At 37.7% G+C, this 18,119-nt stretch overlaps 1 pseudogene; it reads left to right on the top strand.

Annotated features, from left to right (window-relative positions):
- The first annotated feature begins 323 nt into the window (after positions 1 to 323).
- Positions 324 to 12,986, top strand: LOC103201167 (annotated as a pseudogene).
- The last annotated feature ends 5,133 nt before the right edge of the window (positions 12,987 to 18,119 follow it).

Raw genomic sequence — 18,119 nt, 5'->3', positions numbered from 1 at the left:
AAAACAAGGACAAAGATTAAAGGGTATGTAGAATATTGCAGGAAAAAAAAAAAAAAAAAAAAAACCTCACTTCCGTTGAGTTGATTCAGCAGCACAGCAACTCCTACTTCAGTTTTCAGGAGGTATCTCTATGGAAGTAGATTGCCCAGTCTTTCTTCAAGTGGGTGGCTGGTGGGTTTTAACCGCCAGCCTTCTGGTTAGCAGTCAAATGCCTTAGGCACTACATCATACTAACATATATGAATGGCAACGAGAAAAAATGATTGTGAAAAAAATCATTGTGATTAATTTTATGTGGAAATTTCAATTTATGTAATACAGAGATGCAGGGTGAATACTTAGCAGAAGAACTCCCTATCTTTAGGTATATCCCTACATTTGGAGTCTTGATGGGAGGTAAAAATTGTTCACTTTGATAGAAGCTGAAAATACTAAATACTTTTTTTTCCTTCTCCTGCAACAGCCTGTGATCTTGTGGCCTAGGTTTCATTATACTCTAATTGTTTAGAAATTAATGCTTCCAAAAAGCAGGGAAAATGGCAGCACCATATTTCCAGGGATATCTGTGACTCTCACATATGTTCTCAGTTGTTGTTGTGTGCCTTTGAGTCGGATCTGACTCATAGCCACCCCTCCTTGTGTTGCAGAGGCAGTATCACTATGGAAGTAGATTGCCCCATCTTCCTTCTGAAGAGTGGCTGGTGGGTTTGAACCACCAGCCTTCTGGTTAGTAGTCAAGTGCCTTAGGCACTACACTACCAGAACTCAGAGGAAGACATAATACCAAGTAAACAAATAAATACAGTAAATGTAATAACTACGTAAAAGAAGTAATTTCAGGTGTATTTGTAGCATAATCTTCTGGGGATAAGTAAATCAGAAGCCTACTATGGTTCTGAAGGAATGACATTGCCCAAAAAGAAATCCAAATCCTGGCCTAAAAGTTATTTGATTGTTCAAATCTTCAAACAGTACTCAGGTCTACAAATTTAAAAGAGTTCAGGAAGGAGGTGGCAAAAGCTATACAAGATGAATGTATTCTAAAATAGTCACTTTAGATTCAATCACAGAAGAAAATAGACAATGATGAAGCTTCAAGAGGTTAGGAGCGCAGGTCTGGTAGAACAATGGACAAGAGAATTCCCCTCAGAGAACAAAAGCTAGAACTTCTGAAGGGAATTTCATCCTTCTAGGACAGAAGATATTCCTTACAGACTCATTATCACTACAAATCAGTAACTGATGTTAGTGTCTTATTCATATTTTTTTCTGATATTTTTTGTTGTTTTTTAAATTTTATTGTGATTGGGGTGAAAGTTTGCAGAGCAAATTCATTTTCCATATAGCAGTTCACATATACTTTGTCTCATGACATTGACTACAATCTCCCACAATGCAACAGCTTTCTTCCTATTTTCTCCCCATAGTTACCTCTTCCCTGTGTCCTTCCCTCCCATGCACTCCTGCCCATCCAGCTGTCTCCCTGTGCATACACAGCCCTTCTATTCTTCCATAACTGATCTCTCCAAGGAGTCTATCTACCTAATGTAAATGTTCAGCTCATATGCCTGTCTTTTGTTTGGCTGGAAACCACAGGTATGGGTACAATTTCAGACCTGAAGGGCAGCTAGGGGCCATAGCCCCAGGGGTTCTTCCAGGATCTATTTTTTTATATTTCTTACACTTATTTTTCCCAGATAACACCACTGTATATGAAGAAATAGGTACTGAAGTCTTGATTTTGTCTGTTTGTTAATTCATAGGAATGAACAAAAAGAATCTCTTCCAGATCTGATGCAAAGACTCACATTCAGAACATGCACTTTGAACTGAATTCATGAACCAGGAACATGGGGGTATTTCCTGTGTTAGTGAGGGTTTATATTCTAGTGGTATGAGAGGTAGGCCATCCATGGATATTCTGTGGGTAGATTTAATGTAGATGGCAGACTCTAACTAAAGATTTCTGCTCCCTTCCATGGACTACACTGCTTTTTGAGAAGCTACTACAGTCAATAACTCTATTTTCTCGCCCTCCCTCATCTTCATTCCTGACCCTTGATGGTATGTGGGCCCATCTTTTTCACTAATGACATGAGAGTAGAAGTGATGGGTATCATTTCTGGGCCAATGTGTTAAGAAACATGCATATCATCTGCACCATCCCTCCTTGTTAATTGTAAGCTCTATGTCAATGTCAAGGGAAAGCTGAGATATACATTATTGTTGTTAGTTGTTGTGACTTGATGAAGGAGTAAAAGTCTATTTTGGTCTGGAATATTCAATGACTAAGAGGTTTATAGATCCACCCACCCTTACCATCAATTAACATTTCCTATACAGCTGTTTATCTGAATACAAAAATAAATGTCTACTGACACAATTCACAAATATTGTGAGCTAGACATAACCTAACTAAAGTGTCCTCTAACACCTTGTAACACAAACATAAAATTATTCATTATTCTTGTTATCAACTTATAATTCTATTGAAATAACCACTTGACTAATAATATGTGTCTTAGTTTCTTAGTCTTGCTAAAATAGAGAAATATTACAAGTGAGTGGTTTTAATGAAAAGGATTCATTTTCTCACAATTTGGTAGACTAGAAGTCCAAATTTAGGGCACTGATTCTAGTGGAAGACTCTCTCTCTTTATCACCTCTGAGGGAAATCCTTAAACATTATGGATTGAATTGTGGTCACCAGAAAACATGTTGAGTCCTAAACATGCACTAGTGAATGTGAACTTTTTGCGAGAAATAAGCTTTTCCTTTGCATATATTATCTGACAATTTAAAGAAGTCATAATAGAATATGTCCTAATATTAACCCATAAAAGGTAAAATACAGATAAAAGCATAGAATTGCATACAGGACAAAGACAGACGATATGTAATGGTGGAAGCAGATGCACCTAAAAGTGGCAAAGGAATGCCAAGGATTGCTGGCCACCACTAGAAGCTAGGAGAGACACATGGAACCATTTCTCTCTCAAAGCCCTCAGAAGAAGTCAACTCAGCTGATTCTCTGAATTTGAACTTATAGCCTCTAGAAATGTGTAAAAATAAATTTCTAATCCCCACAACCACTCCCTAAAGAACTAAAACAATATCTGACAGTAACTTCTGAGAAAAATAGCCTTTTATCCTTTATGCCTCTAAATCACATGAGTTCTTTTCTTAGCTAATTTTGAATTGAAACCCTACAGGAAAAATATTCTGGTAAGTGGAATTCTCAGCTTAGACAGGAACATCGGTACCAAGTTAATAACACAAAATTCAACAAATCTAATTTTCCTAGGTTTCTGTGATTTAACTTTTATTGACAATTGCACTAACATCCTCCATTTAATATTATCTGAAGTTGCCCAAATCCATGATGGAAAATAAGAGGAAATGATAGGAATTTCAGTCTTCTGTTATTCACAAAGTATCCTCATTGCCTTTTGTTAAATTGAGGCATAACTAAATAATTCAAAATAAACAAACAAAAAAAACTGAGGCATTTTGACAAGGTATAAACCATATCATCATCACATCATTCATATATATAACATTTCTCTCACCCAAATGATATAAGTTCTCATAGCATTTTTCAGTCAATGCCTCCTCCCTTCCACAGAGGCAAGACCTGTAGTAATTTTTTATGACTATTGTGGTAATATCATGGTTGTTACATTACATTATAATTTTGTAACATGTTACCTTGAGAGAAAGTGGGTAAAAGTTACATTAGATCTCTTTGTATTATTTACACAACTACAGGTGAATCTACCAGCATTTTAAATTAAAACCTTTTCAATATGGGAACTGATGAGGGTGATGGTTGAGCAATATGATGAATATAATTGATGTCATTTAACTGTATATGTGAAGATTGTTGAAATGTCAACTATTTTGTTACATATAAATTTACTGCAACAACAACAACAAAATAAAATGAAAAAAATAGTTATATTACTATATTCCAGAAAAAAAGAATAAAAATATAGATCTAAATTATATTACAATAAGCTATATTTAATTCCTAAAAATAAATCATATTAAATCTAAAAAACATCTACACAGAAAATTAGGAAACATTAAATGGAAAATTTATAAAAATTCAAATAAATGGAAACAAATACCAGTTTTACTGATGGAAGACTCAGTATTTAAAATATATCATTCTTTGCAAGTTTATATATTGATTCAATGTGGCACCAAATAGCAAGTGTTTACAAGGATTTAGATAAACTAGATCTGATATATACTACTTTGGAAATGTTTCCATTTTCACTTAAGGTATATAGCCAAGGAATTCCATTCCTAGGTATAGACCCAATAAAAATGTGTACATACAACGACGGCAAGCAACAACAACAACAACAATCATCAAAAGCCATTTCTGGAAAACTTCATACAATTACTAAAAATTAGAGATGACTTAAATATCTATCAACAATAAAATTAATTTAAATAATTATGCATCAACTACATACAACTTCATGCAATGACGTCTCATAAACACAGTGTTAACCAAAAATCCAGAGATAAAAAGTACATAATGTTTATTTCATTTATATAAAGTTCAAAAACAGGCAAAACTCACTTATATTATTAGCTTTCAGAATTGGGGATGCTTAGTGACTTATGGGACAAGTTCTGTTCTGTCTTATAAGGTCACTATGATTCAGAATCAATTTGACAACACAACACACAGCCACACAGTGACTTCAAAAAGGGAATACTGGATTTATGACTGTTCTGATGATGATCTGACTTTTAATTTGGGTGTGGTTAGGGCTACATGGTGTGATTTATTTGGGAAAGAAGGAGGACATTTCTGTATATGTGTTATAGTGTAAGCAAAAATAGTTTACCTTGATCATATAATTCAATAATTACAATAATTCTTTTCCAAACAAATAACATTAGGTAAATAAATGATACAAAAACAACAAAACAAACTCACTCTCGTTGAGTTGACTCAACTCTTAGCGATTCCTCCTTGGGTTTCCAAGGCAGTATCACTACAGAAGTAATTGACCCATCTTCTTTCCAAGGAGTGGCTGGTGAGTTTGAATCAAATGGTAGGGCTTCTTAATAATATATAAATCATCAAGCTAGACAAACACACACTTATTTTACTTTATAGTCCAAATTGCATTGCATATTGGTTAAACTGTATCTTAAAATATATTTGTGACTTTAGAACTTAAATTTTCTATGCTTTTGCTTATCATTTTAAAAGAAAACTAGATTGACATCTCCAAAGTTTCCCTCATTTTTCAAAAGAAATATTTGTAAAACATAACATCTTTATATAAACTGTTTACAAAATACTTAAAATGCAACAAAATATTTAAAATGCAACATATATACAGTTCAATTTATAACATAAAATTTTGAAATAATTCACTACACTTTGAAATGGACTTGTATTTAAATGTATTTTATTGTAAAACAAGTTTATTTCCTTGCATAATTTATATGTGTGTGTGTGTGTGTGTGTGTGTTCTTAATAAAAAGACTATGAACTACATTATCAGCCAACTTGATGTGACAGCTTAAGGTTCAGTTCTGACAAAAAGGAACTTTGAACATAGAAAAAGGGACAGAAATTTTTTTGCCTTAGACTCTTAATTTTTTTATTGAATGATTTTATATACTCCCCAACAGTCCAGAGGTAGTCCCTCAGTGGAGAAAACAGTTAAGCACTTGGTTAATAACTAAATGATAACTGGTTTGAATCCACCAAGAAGAAAGGCTTGATGATTCACTTCTGAAATTCAAAGCCTTTAAAACACTATAGAACAGTTCTACTCTGAACTTGCATGAGGTCACTGAGTCAGAATTGACTCCACTGCATCAATTTTGTTTTTATTTTTTGCCCACCTTATATGAGAAGTAATTAAATAACTTAAAATCTATGGGTCACTTTCCAAACATGAATATAATTATTATTATCATCACCTTATTGTAGGTTTTCTTTTCCCCTCCACTAGCCTTTTGTCAGTTTTTTTGTACTGTGATGACCAGCAGGGTCACTCATGGTGAACAGGCTTCAGTGAAGCTTCCACACTACGATAGATGGAAGAAAGATGTGGCCAGGTGCATTTTTGAAAGAATTAGCTGCAGAAAAACTTATGAATAGCAGGGAAACACAATTTGGTATAGTGTCAAAAGATAAGCCCCACAGGTTGGAAGACAATAAAAATAAAATTGGGGAAGAGTTACCTCCTCAAAGTAGAGTTGACCTTAATGACATGGATAGAGTAAATCTTTCAGGACCTTCATTTGTTGATGTGACACAACTCAAAATGAGACAGAACACTTTCCAATGTCCATTAATTATTGAAATGTGGAATGTATGAACTATGAATCTGGGAACATTGTGTTGTCGGTGATGGTGTCATTAAGGGCTGTCTGGTCAGTTTCCACTCATAGTGACCCTATATACAACAGAAAGAAACACTGCCAAGCCCTGTGCCATCTTCACAATCCTGTCTATGCTTGAGCTTATCATTGCAGCTATTGTGTCAATCCATCTCAGTAAGGGTCTTCCTCTTCTTTACTGACCCTCTACTTTACCAAAGATGGTATCTTTCTCCAGGAAATGGTCTCTTCTGAAAAGGTGATCAAATAAGTGAGATTAAGTCTGACCATTATCCCTTCTCAGATCATTCTGACTGCATTTCCCCCAGGATAGATTTGTTCCTTCTTCATGGTATTTTCAGTATTCTTAACCGACACCACAATTCAAAGCCATCACCTCCTCTTAGGTCTTTCTTATTCATTGTCCAGTATTCACATGCATATGTGGATATTGAAAACACTATGGCTTAGGTGAGGTGAACCTTAGTCTTCAAAATGACATCTTTGCTTCTTAACACTTTAAAGAGGTCTTTTGCAGCAGATTTTCTGAGTGCAATACAACATCTGATTTCCTGACTGCTGCTTCCATAGGTATTGATTGTGGATCCAAGTAAAATGAAATTTCTGACAATTTCAATCCTTTCTCCATTTATCATGATGTTGCTTTTTTTTTTTTTTGAGGATTTTTGTTTTCTTTACATTGAGGTGTAATCCATACTGAAGATCTTTGATCTTTATCAACAAGTGTTTCAAGTCACCTTCACTTTCAGCAAGAAAGATTATGTTATGTGCATATTGCAGGTTGTTAATTGTTCTTCCTCAAACACGATGCCATGTTCTTCATATATTCTAGCTTCTCAGATTATTTGCTCAGCATACAGTTTGAATAATTATGGTGAAAACATACAACCTTGACAACCGTTCCTGTTTTAAAACTATGCACTATCCCCTTGTTCTCTTTGAAGGACTGCCTCTTGATCTATGTACAGGTTCCTCATGAGAACAATGAAGTGTTCTGGAATTTCCATTCTTTGCAATACTATCCATAATTTGTTATGATCCACACTGTCAAATGCCTTTGCATAGTCAATAAAACACAGGTAGACTTCTTTCTAGTATTCTTTTCTTTCAGCTAAGAGTCATCTGACACCAGCGATGATATCCTTCATTCCACATCCTTTTCTGAATACCGGTTGGATTCCTCGCTCAAAGTGCCCTGTCAATAAACTGCTGCCACCATTTTTTAATTCTTCTCAGCAAAATTGTAATTGCTTGTGATACTAATGATATTGTGTGATAATCTCCACATTCTGTTGGATCACCTTTCACTCAGTTGGTCAGGTAACTGTTTTCCAAATTTCTTGACATAAACAATTAAAAACCTCTGACACTGCATCCATTTATTGCAACATCTCAATGGATATTCACTCAATTCCTGGAGCCTAGTTTGTTTTGTGTATATGCTTTTGTTGTTGTTGTTGTTGCCAATTCCCTCAGTACAGCTTGACTTCTTCCTTTAATACCATTGATTCTTGGTCATATACTACCTCCTGAAATAGTTGGACATCACCCAGTTCTTTTTGATACAGTGACTCTATATTTCCTCCATCATCTTTTGATGCTTCCTACATCATTCAATATTTTGCCCATAGAATCCTTCAAAAGTACTACTCAAGGCTTGAAATTTTTCTTCACTTCTTTCAGCTTCAAAAACGCTTAGTGTGTTCTAACCTTTTCATTTCTTGACTCCAGGTCTTTGCACATTAAAAAATTATGATAGTTTTTATTCACAAGCTGTTATTTGAAATCTGCTGTTCAATTATTATTCCAGCATCTCCTCCATTCGCTTTAGCTACTGTCCATTCAAGAGCAAATTTAAGAGTCTCTTCTGACATCCATTTGGGTCTTTTTCCGGTCTTTTTAATAACCATTTGTTTTCTTCATATACAATGTTCTTGATGTCATCCTCCAACTCACCTGGTCTCGGTCACTTGTGTTCAATACATCAAATCAGATGGTCTCTAAATTCAGGTGGGATATAATCAAGGCCACCATTTATCTGTCAGTTTGTTATACTGTGGAGGCTTTTGTGTTGCTATGAGGCTGCAGGATATGCCACTGTATTTCAAATACCAGCAGGGTCACCTGTGGGGGACAGGTTTCAGTGGAGCATCCAGATGAAGGATGAGGAAAGACAAGCCTATCCACTTCTGTAAAAAACTGGTTACTGAAAACCTTACAAATAGCAGTGAAACACTGTCTATTACTGAAAATCTTTATAAACAGGAAAACTATAAATTGTCAAAAATGAAATGGAACACATGAAGATTGATTTATATCCTAGACATTAGTGAACTAAAATGTACTGGTCTTGGCTATTTTGAATTGTACAATCGTATTTTCTCCTGAGCGGGGAATGACAAACTGAAGTGGAATGGCATCATGAGGAAAGCAAAAGGTCATTCAAAAGACAGAAAAAGAAAAGACCAAAATGCATGTTAGAAGAGACTCTGAAACTTGCTCTTGAATGGAGAGTAGCTAAAGCAAATGGAAGAGATAATGAAGTAAAGGAGGTGCAAAGAAGATTTCAAAGGGCCTCTAGACAAGACAAAACAAAAGTATCACAATGAAATGTACAAAGACCTGAAGTTAGAAAATCAAAGCAGATGAATACAGCTCTGAATTTCCCAAGCTGGTAGAACTGATGAAAATATTCAAGCCTTGAGTTGCAATTTTGAAGAATTCTATGGGTAGAATATTGAAAGATGCAGGATGCATCAAAAGACTGGGGAAGACTGAAGTAGAAGGCCAAAAGGGGCCTCACTGAAAATTATAAAACTTTAACAGGCTAGCAAAAATGATTAAGGTAGACATTAATCATAGTGACTAACTTGCTATTTTTCCTTCCCCTTTGCTTCCTCTTAACTAAATAGAATAGCAAACTTCTTTATAGATGCTGAGCTACTCAGATTTATTATTTTCAATTATTTATTCTTCTAAGCATAATCCTCTCCCACAACTGGCTTCAGCTGAGAACCATAACCTATGAGGTAAGACAACCCTGGGAAGAGGGACACTGAGTCTGGAGTAACCAGGGAAGAGATGAACAAAGGCATTGTTGGCAGTCTAAAGGATTTTCAACTCCCTTCCCATTTCCCTATATAATCATGTTTACCCTTTTGCTCAAGGAGACAGACATTTTAGAAAAGTGATTATCTCTGTCTTGTTGGGCATCGATACTCAATAAACTTTTTTCTTTCCTTCATTAACCTTTTGTCATCATTGGTTTTTCTCAACAGGAGGTAAGAAACTTGTTTTCCTACAACAAGACGATGGAAGGAATACATAGAGTTATTGTACCAAAAAGAATTGGTCTAGGCCAATCAGCTGTCAGGATTCATAATTAATCCCAATGCATTATTGACAATAACAATTAGAGGGACAAGGACATCTAGCCAAAGGGGGAGGGCTGTAAATTTCCAAATTCCAGGAATTGTGACAGAGAGGCAAAGCACCAGGAGCCTCAATGCTTGCACCAGTGGGAAGCAGAAACAGGTGAAACCTCAGCATGTCAACTCTGAAGAGGACCAGGGGGAATAGCAACCTCAACAGCACACCTGGGAGCTTGCAGATGCAGCCAGCTGTGGCAGGGGATTCAGGTCTTTCAAAGAAAAACCCAGGGATGGACGACAATGTGAAAGGTGGGTGAAGCAATGGCCAAGCAGCTTTGTCATAAGGATACCCACAAATGTGAGAAATTCTGTGCAGAGTTGTTTAGTATCTCTGAGTTTATAGAACATAAGAAAAATTGTACTAAAAATCCAACTGTGCTCACCATGAATGACATGAGGGACCAGTGCATTCTGAAGACTTTTCCAGAGCTGTACTGAGCCACCAGCCACATAGTCCAAGTAGTAAGGATGTTCACATGGAGAATGGTGGCATCTAAGAGGACCTGAAACTTTTAGGGACCTGTACTTAAAAACAGTAATAGGAACTCTGGTAGCATAGTGCCTAAGGCATGTGACTGCTAACCAGAAGACTGGTGGTTCAAACCCACCAGCCACTCCTTGGAAGGAAGGTTGGGCAATCCTACTTCCGTAGTGATACTGCCTCGGAAACCCAAGGAGGGGTCACTATGAGTCGGGAGCTGACTCGACGGCATATAACAACAACAACAACAACACTTAAAAACAGAGACAGGCTTATCACCCGCACGTCAGCAAATAAGCTATTTACCCAAAGGCAAAGTCACCAACACTATCACAACTTTATAAGCATTAAGGGGAATAAAGGTGGCTGTGCCAATGCACGCCCAGTCCCCTGCATGATACCAACAGCATCCCCTGGGTTTTTGAGCAGATCTTGTGTCTGCAGCAGCAACAGCAACTACAGCAGATCCAGCTCATGAAACAGATCCATACCCAGGTGAACATGTGATCCTCTCATACTTTCCAATCCAATGTGGTGGGTGCTCACTCACTGAAGACATCAGGCAGCCTCATGTCCCAGAAGGTTTCTGCTACTGTGGCTTTGGTCAACCAGAAAGCTGGAGGCCAAGCTCTGTCTCTGGACTCCTCAAAACAAGGCAAGCTACCTTATACCAACATCCCTTCCACAACCACCTCTGATGAGGGTCCTCCTAAATGTCACATTGTGCCATCCAGGAAAGGGAAGGGGAAACCAGAACATCTCCATGGTGGATGACATACCTAAAGATGAGGTCATCCTCTACAAGCACAAGTTTAAGTACTGTAGCAAAGTTTTTGGGACTAATAGTTCCTTGCATATCCACCTCAGCTGGCACACTGGAGAGAGACCCTTCCTATACTCTGTCTGTGGCCACCACTTCAACACCAAAGGCAATGTCAAGGTGGACTTTCATGGACCTCCCCAGGTGCAGGGAAATCCCCAGCTGTTTGTGGGGTTCCAGGATAAAATGATATCAGTCAATGGAATTGCCTATGCATTCTCTGTATCTGTGTTAGTAGATGAATCAAGCATCTCCCTAAACAGCAAATCTGTCCTTGTACCAGGGACATCCTCTGCTGGGTTATCTTAAACTCTATCTTCATGGACTAATCCCAAGGACCTCATGGGTGGCCCATTGCCCAACAAGTTATAGCCTGGACCTTCTCCAGAAAGTGTGAGTGGAACCACACTACCTGGGGTGGAACCCAACATTAATTCCCCAAGTGTTGTTGGCTTCCCAGGGAGCAACCCCCGAGCCAGGATCAGAAACGCTGAAATTGCAGCAGCTGGTGGAAAACATTGACATTGTCTCATTTGTCACCATATCTTAAGTTGCCAAAGTTCCATTACCACACCACATGGGAAGACACTGTTCCAATGTAAGTCAAGCCTTCTCCAACAAAGGCAATCTGATGACGCACCTCTGGGTTCAGCAAACCAACACCACAATCAAGACACAACACTCATGTTTCATCTGCCAGAAGAATTATATCAATTCCATTATGTTGCAGCAATGTATCCAAATGCACATGGATGGTCAGATCCCCAACATGCCCCTACTTGAGAACCCCTGTGACTTTGCAGGTATCTATCCAAAAGTAGTCAGTGAGAATGGCAGCACAAGTGTCACGTGCCCTGATGATGTTGTCAAAACCATCAATGTAGATGAAATCAGCTCCCAGGATTCTCCCAGTAGTTCATCCAAGGTTGCCATGTCTCTTACCAAAATTCACTGGCATCACCAACATTAGAGTTCTCCATGATGGCTTCCCTAGATGGCCCAGAGAAAGTGGGTCAAGTCTCTTTTGGAGAGCAGCCTGGAGAACAGTTCTGTGGAGAGTAACAAATAGTTCATCATCAATGATAAAAAAAACAGTAGTATCAGAGCCGAAGTCCAGAAGCCTTGGAAATTGAATCATTCCAAGCACTCTCTCCAGTCAGTAGACAAGCCATAAGCATCAAGTATAGGTCTCCTCATGTTGGAGACAAATCATAGAGCACTGAGAATAGCCAAAGTGAGACACGTTGCTGGAGCAGTCTCCCAGCAATGTTTATCAGGACCCAGCCAACCTATGACAAAGTTGAGGTACCTGGCAAATGTGTTGGACCCTCAACCTTGTCAACAGGTATGACACTTTTGTTAACAGTCCATCCCTTCCAGCAGGCCAAATAACACGGCTACACATGCTGCAGGAAGAATTTCTTGTCTGCAAGTGCACTTCAGTTTCACATGCACATGCATATTGGAGAGAAGCCTTTAGTGTGCAACATATCTGGATGTACCTTTATCACCAAAAGCAACCAGAAGTTTCACTATATGACACAAAGGGAAAACAATAACTTCATGCCATTGAAGGAAACTGGCACCATGGTTCTGTTGGGGATTGACTTCCAAGAGGGTCTCTGAAATGCTTCCCAAAGGAATCTGGGCTCCTGTGGTGAATGACACTATTGTGTGGAACTAGTATACTTCCATGCTCAACAGTGGGCTGGCCATGAAGACCAATGAGATCTCAGTGATCCAGTGTAATGCACTCCCACTGTGCACTCCCTCCCTGTATCCCTTGGTACCAGTTCATTGGTGAATAATATTATCATCACCTCCAAGGTGGACAACTCACTGTCCAGTATCAGTGCTATTGTGGGGAAGCCAGGTGCTAATGACATTGTCCTCAAATCCTCACTGGCTGGAAAGAAATCTCTAGAATCTCTCCCTTTTCCTTTTTTTTTTTTCCTCTCTTTTTTTTTTTTTTTTTTAAGAGCACAACTCCCCTCCTGTGTTTTGTTTTGTTTTATTTATTTCCCCTTCCTAATGTGCAAATTATGTTTATTTTGACTGTACCCCTAACATTGGACACCCCAATAATCATGGTGTTGCTATGCTGCTTTGCAGGAAACAAAACAAAATAAAAAGATTCATACCAAAACAAATGCAGACTGATATTTTTTGTTTGTTTAATTGTTGGAAATAAGCAAGTTTTGTAAAGTAGATTTCCTACTTGCAACAAATTTTGTATATAGAACCTTTATACATTCTAGACTAACTATTTCCGAAGACTGTCACTGCTTTCAAGGTAGAATATTTTGAACTTCCTGAACTACAGTGGCAAAGACAACTACTTCACCTCATTGGAGGAGGTGAGGAGCATGTTATGCTTCCATAACTTGATGTGGGTAAATGGACAAAGACTGCCAGCTTGTCTTCAAGACCAGTTTTGATGGCTCCCAACCCCAAAATTTGGAAACAAAGAAGAATCACCGGTAGTTGGAAAATTTGGCCTTGGTGACAGAAATAATGCTGGAGATCACATGATAGAATTTTCCAAAAGTAGCAACTTATTCATGGCAAATACATTTTTCAACAACACAAACAGCAGCTATACACATGGACTTCACCAGATGGAGTACACAGGAATTGGACTGACTACATCTGTGGTAAGAGGAGATGTAAAAGCTCAATATCTTCAGCTAAAACAAGACCAGGAGCTCATTGTGGAACAGACCATCAACTGCTCATATGCTAGTTCAACTTGAAGTTGAAGACAATTAAAACAAGTCCATGAGACCCAGAATATTATCTTTAATATATTCCTCCTGAATTTGGAGACCATCTAAAGAATAGATTTGCTGCATTGAACACCAATGATTGAAAACCAGAATTGTGGGATGACATCAAGAACATCATCCATGAAGAAAGCAAGAGATCATTAAAAAGATGAGAAAAGAAAAAAAGACCAAAGTGGATGTCAGAAGAGACTCTGAAACTTACCTTGAGTGGAGAGTAGCTAAAGCAAATGGAAGAAATGACAAGAAAAAAGAGCTGAACTGAAGATTTCAAAGAGCAGCTCGAGAAGACAAAGCCAATTACTCTAATGAAATGTGCAAAGATTTGGAGTTAGAAAACCAAAAGGGAAGAACATGCTAGGCAATTCTCCAGCTGAAAGAATTGAGGAAAAATTTAAGCCTTGAGTTGCAATATTGAAAGATTCTATGGGCAAAATATTGAATAATGCAGGAAAGATCAGTAGAAGATGGAAAGACTACACAGAGTCACTGTAACAAAAAGAACTGGTTGATACTCATCCATTTCAGGAGGTGGTATATGATCTAGAACCAGTAGTATCAAAGGAGGAAGTTGAAGCTGCATTGAACGAATTGGCGAAGAACAAGGCTCCAGGAATTGATGGAACACCCATTGAGATATTTCAACAAATGGATGCCCTGCTGGAAACACTCACTCAGTTATGCCAAGAAATTTGGAAGACAGTTACCTTGCCAACTGACTGGAAGAAATCCATGTTTGTACCCATTCCAAAGAAAGGGGATCCCACAGAATGTGGAAATTATCAAACAATGTCATTAATATTGCATGCAAGTAAGATTTTACTGAAGAAAATTCAGAAATTGTTGCAGCAGTATATTGACAGAGAACTTCCAAAAATGCAAGCTGGATTCAGAAGAGGATGTGGAACAAGGGATATCATAGCTGATGTCAGATCGATCTTGACTCAAGGAAAAGAATAACAGAAAGGTATTTTCTTGTGTTTTATTGACTATGCAAAGACATTTGTTTGTGTGGATCATGACAAATTATGGATAACATTGAGAAGAATGAGAATTCCTGAACACATGTTTGTACTAATAAGAAACCTGTACACTGACCAGGAGGCTGTCATTTGAACAGAATAAGGGAACACTACATTGGGAGCTCTGGTAGCATAGTGGCTAAGACATTTGCCTGCTAACCAGACGGTTGGCGGTTCAAACCCACCAGCCACTCCTCGGAAGGAAGGTTAGGCAATCCTACTTCCGTAGTGATACTGCCTCGGAAACCCAAGGAGGGGTCGCTATGAGTCGGGGCCGACTCGACGGCACATAACAACAACAACAACAACATGGTTTAAAATCAAGAAAGGAGTGTGTCAGGGTTGTATTATTTCCCCATACTTATTCAAATTATATGCTGAACAAATAATACGAGAAGCTGGATTATATGAAGAAAAACACGGCATCAGGATTGGAGGAAGAATCATTAACAACCTGAGATATGCAGATGATACAACTTTGCTTGCTGAAAGTGAGGATGACTTGAGGCATTTACTGATGACGATTGAAGAATATAGTCTGCCATATGGATTACATCTCAATATAAAGAAAACAAAAATCTTCACAACTGGACCAATAAGCAGCATCATGATAAATGGAGAAATGACTGAGGTTGCCAAAGAATTCACAATGCTTAGTTCTACAATTGATGCCATTGGAAGCGTCAGTCAGGACAAAAAGGGGAAGGCCTTCAACAAGATGAATTGAAATGGTGGCTGTGACAATGGGCTCAAGTATAGCAATGATCATGGAGCTGGTATGGGATCGGGCAGTATTTCATTCTGCTGTACATGGGGTCGCTATGAGTCAGAAACGACTCGACAGCACCTAACAACAACAGTGCCTAATCCATTCTTTTAAAGGACTGGGTTTTCATTCTGGACCAAAAAACAAACAAATAAAAAAACTCCTTAGAAGGCATGTTTCTTATTGCAGATTCACATACTCTTTTTTTTTTGGTGACTTATGCCAACAAACTACGAAGATTTTTTTTCTTCTGATTATTGTGAGAAGACTATTAACTTGGAACAGGAAAGTCCTGGCTTTAAATGTTTTAACTTATCTGCCTTATTTATTTATTTATTTATTATTTCTGTAGCCTTAATCTGTTTTCCTATTTTTCTGACTACTGAACTGTTCTCAGGCCCTATCTTAAACCCAGGAGCTGATGTATTTTTAGTGGTAGCAGTTAGACATTTGAAATGTTTTTGTGATTTTTTAATCCCCTTTTGTGCACATAATAATAATTAAGTGAATAATGAAATGTTGCTCTCATGGATTAATGAAGAGGGAGACAAATTCTGGGCAGACCAATTTTTCCCTTCATTGTGGATGGCTCACAAATGGAATTGTGGTTCCAGAACTGTTACTAAAATTTGTATCTTCCACTATTGCACCTGATCTTCCAAGATAAATTTTTTTTTTTTTTTTTAATCTTTTTGCCAATTTGTGCCTTTCCTTTTGGAACTAGTAAGTGACAGCAGTAATGGCACCTGCTTACACTGAAGTTGATATTGTCCTAGATCAAAACAGGTGCTGTCATGGTAATCATGCCTTGTGAATGTATGGCCTATGGAGAAATCCCCGTAGTTGTACCTGCTGATTCTGTCTATCTGTTGAAGAATAAATCTGGATTTCCCACCTCACCCCCCAAAAAAAATTGGACAAAGTTCAAACATTTCAATAGACAGTGTATGATGAAGAACTGATGTTATTGAAGGAAGAACTTCAAGGTGCACTGAAGGATTTGGCAAAAAACAAGACTCCAGGAATTGGTGGAATACCTATTGAGATATTTAAACAAATGGATGCATGCTGGAGGCACTCACTTGTTTCTGCCGAGGAATTTAGAAGGCAGCTACCAGGCTAACCAACTGGAAGAGATCCATATCTGTGCTCATTCCAAAGAAAAGTGATGCAGTAGAATATGAAAATTATCAAATCATATCATTAATATCACATGTAAATAAATTTTTACTGAAGATAATGCAAATATGGTTGCAGCAGTACATCAGTAAAGAAACTGCCAGAAATTCAAGCCAGATTCACAAGAGGGTGTGGAACAAGGGATATTACTACTGATGTCAGATGGATCTTGGTCAAAAGCAAAAAAATTCCAGAAAGATGTTTACCTGTGTTTAGTTTACCATGCGAAGGTATTTGTGTAGATCATAAGAAAGTATGGAAAACATTACGAAGAATGGGAATTCCAGAACACTTAATTTTGCTCATGAGAAATGTGCACACAGATCAAGAGACATTTGTTTGGACATTGTTTGGTTTAAAATCAGGAAAGGTGTGTGTCATGGTTGTATCCTTTCACCATATTTATTCAAACTGTATGCTGAGCAAATAATATGGATATAGATCTCATCCAATTGGTTAACCAGATAGCTGCCTTCCAAATTCCTTGGCAGAAATGAGTGAGTGCCTCCAGCATGCATCCATTTGTTGAAATATCTCAACAGGTATTTCATCAATTCCTGGAGCCTTGTTTTTTTTGCCAGTTCCTTCAGTGCACCTTGGAGTTCTTCCTTTAATAATATCAGTTCTTCATCATAAGCTATCTCTTGAAATCTTTGAACTTTGACCAATTTTTGGGGGTGGAGGTGCGGAGTCCAGATTTATTTTTCAACAGGGCAAATAATCTGAGAAGCTGCTGGTCTGTATGAAGAAGAACGTGGTATCAGGATTGGAGCATTTTAGATATGCTCATGACACAACTTAGCTTGCTGAAACTGGAGAAGACCTAAAGCACTTACTGATAAAACCTTCAGTATAAATTATACCTCAACAGAAAGAAATAAAAGTACTCACAGTTGGACCAATAAGCAACATCATGATGAATGAAAGAAAGATTGAAGGTGTTAAAAATTACAATTTAGTTGTATCCACAATCAATACCCTTGAAAGCAGCTGTCAAGAAATCAAGCAACATATTGCACTGGGGAAATCTGCTGCCAAAGACCTCTCTAAAGATTAAGGAGCAAAGGTATCACTTTGAAGATGGAAGAATACTTGACTCCAACCATGGAATTTTCAATAGACTCATATGCATGTGAGACGAGGACAATGAATCAGAAAGACAGCAGAAGAATTGATGCATTTGTATTATGGTGTTGGCAAAGAATATTAAATGTACTATGGACTGGAAGAAGAATGAACAAATCTGTGTTTCCAGA

This window comes from Orycteropus afer, unplaced genomic scaffold, assembly GCF_000298275.1.
Source record: "Orycteropus afer afer isolate SDZICR_OR568_19922 unplaced genomic scaffold, OryAfe1.0 scaffold00143, whole genome shotgun sequence".
Lineage (NCBI taxonomy): Eukaryota > Metazoa > Chordata > Mammalia > Tubulidentata > Orycteropodidae > Orycteropus > Orycteropus afer.
The sequence above is the reverse complement of the archived record's forward strand: the minus strand, read 5'-3'. Positions and strand labels throughout refer to the sequence as shown.